This window comes from Phocoena sinus, chromosome 6 (assembly GCF_008692025.1).
Source record: "Phocoena sinus isolate mPhoSin1 chromosome 6, mPhoSin1.pri, whole genome shotgun sequence".
NCBI classification, from domain to species: Eukaryota; Metazoa; Chordata; class Mammalia; order Artiodactyla; family Phocoenidae; genus Phocoena; species Phocoena sinus.
In genome coordinates this window covers 4718580-4720975 of record NC_045768.1, presented here as the reverse complement: position 1 = coordinate 4720975, position 2396 = coordinate 4718580, and the positions used below count along the sequence as shown (strand labels likewise).

At 59.0% G+C, this 2396-nt stretch overlaps 1 pseudogene; it reads left to right on the top strand.

The window, feature by feature from the left end:
- The first annotated feature begins 1839 nt into the window (after positions 1-1839).
- Positions 1840-2183, top strand: LOC116756157 (annotated as a pseudogene).
- Positions 2184-2396: the final 213 nt, after the last annotated feature.

Sequence of the window (2396 nt, the reverse complement as noted above, 5' to 3'; positions counted from 1 at the left end):
CTTCTAAATGGGGAGATTAAGTGCAGTGTTTCCTAAGAAAGCTTTGTCCGAGTCAGAAAAGATGGGGGCCCTTGCCACCCCAAACTCTTCATCTCCCCCACCCTCCCAGCCCCTCTGCCCACCTGGACCGGAAGCCCCCTTAAGCTGAGCTCTCCTTCCTCTTTCCAAGTACTTTCACCCTCATCGTCCCACAGAGGGGGGCAGCAGCTGCTGGGCGTGGTTGGAAGGTCCAGGCCCACCCCTGGGGCGCCCACGGACCTTGATATGCACCCACACAGGACCTGAGAGTTTTGTGTGATGGCTGTCAAACAGCCATCGGGGGGCTGCGGGCGGGGTCCCGGGTTTATCCACACCTGTGGTCCAGCGCAAACACTGTGTAGTGGGATGAGGGCTGCCCGTCCGCCCTCCCACCTCCCGGAGGAGAATGATTTGACGCTGTCATGAGTACGGAAAGCTAGCTCCGTACACTGTAGAGCGAAGCCGCTCTTCTATTTGCTCCGTGGCTGTGCAACCCGAAGCTTTTTCACAAAGCAAAATTCGGAAACGCCAGGTGCTGTGAGACAGGTTGGGGGCAGGGGGTGACCCCAGAGCCCACGGCCTGGCGGAACTGCCCTCCCGGTCCTCAGAACGACACCCTGTGCGGAGCGTGTGGGCCGAGCCTGGAGAGGGAGCATGCCAGGGTGGTCTCAGCACAAACTTTGGGGTCAAGTTTGAACCCCAAATGGGTCCCTTAGCAACTTTGTCACCTTCTGCAAGCTCCCAACCTCTCTGAGCAGCGCCTTCCTCGTCTGTGACATGGGATGATATTAACTACCCTGGAAGGATCTTTGAAGGGCTTAAGTGAGATCGCTGACGCTGGCATGGAGCGGGCACTCACGACGAGCCGTAGAAGGAGGACTGACTTGGTTGTTTCCACCCTGGTGAGCGAGGATACAACGCCGTATAATACGCTTTGCTTATCGACCTCCTGAAAGCATACGTAAAGGATTACTGTGAGCTCTGTAACCACAGGGAAGCCCAGTCTCATCCGTCCTAATGTCATCGATGGTGCTGCCCAGTACCTGGAACACTGCAAGTGAGCAGATGTCGGGCGAGGTGAGGCATCTTGGACCCAGGGTGCTCCCAGGCTCTGTCCCAGGGTGCCTGGCTCAGCCCTGTGGGTCGGGACACCTCCTCCAGGGCTCTCAGAAGGTGACGGTGAACTCAAGCCCAGACCACTCCTCTAGCTCCTCGGAAGGGAGATTTCCACCTGGCCACAGCGAGGGGATATACGGACCAGTGGATGGCCGTGGCGGGGGCCGGGTGGGCGTGACAGGAGAGCAGGCCTGGTGAGCACCCCTGGGCTGGGCAGATGTCTGTGTCCAGGCCACATGCTGGGATCCCGGGGGGTGGAGCCCATGAGATGGGAGGCGTCTTGGGTAAGGTCATGTATTCCTTTGCCAGGGCTGCTCTGACACAGTACTGCAAACCGGGCGGCTTAAACAACTGACATTTGTCTGGAGGCCAGAAGCTTGAGATCAGTGTGTTGGCAGGACTGGCTCCTCCCAAGGGCCCCAAGGAAAGAATCTGCCCCAGGCCTCTCTCCTTGGCTTGTGGATGGCCGCCTTCTACCTGAGTCTCTTCTCTCTGTGCATGTGTCTGTGTCCACGTGTCCCCCTTTTGTAAGGACATCATCTTGGAGTAGAGCCCGCCCTAAGGACCTCACTTTAACTACGACCTCTACAAAGACCTTGTCTCCAAACAAGGTCACACTCTGAGATACTTGGGGTTAGGACCTCAACATGTGAATCTGGAAGCGCGGCCGCGCCAGCGCATCGAGGGGAAGCGGCAGCAGCCGTGATGGACGTGTTCCGCGTGACCTGGCGCCACAAGCCCACCATCTTCACAGACGCCAAGGAATCGAGCACCGTGTTCGAGCTGAAACGCATCGTCGCGGTTGCCGGAGGAGCAGCGGCCGTACTAGGACAACCAGCTTCCGGACGATGGCAAGACACTGGGCGAGTGTGGCCTCACCAGCCAGACAGCACCAGCCAGTGGCCCCAGCCACTGTGGGGCTAGCCTTCAGGGCACGTGAAGCCTTTGAGGCCCTGTGCATCGAGCCCTTCTCCAGTGCACGCGAGCTTCTGGCTGTGACAAAGCCGCGGGACTCAGGAAGCCGCGCCAATGAACAAACCGTGCAGTGAGAGACCACTCCACTCCCCCCCGCGATAAGAGACTTGGGTGTCCCCCCAAAAAACTGTGAATTTGGGTGGGGGGCACACTTCAACCTAGAACAGGTCACTTTGAGCTCAGGGCAAGGATGGGACAGGGAGGTAGCTGTGGAGAGCTTCCTGCCTGGTCCAGCCCGCGGGAGGGCAGACAGAAAGCCCCGGGCACTCAGGAAGCAGCAGCTCTTG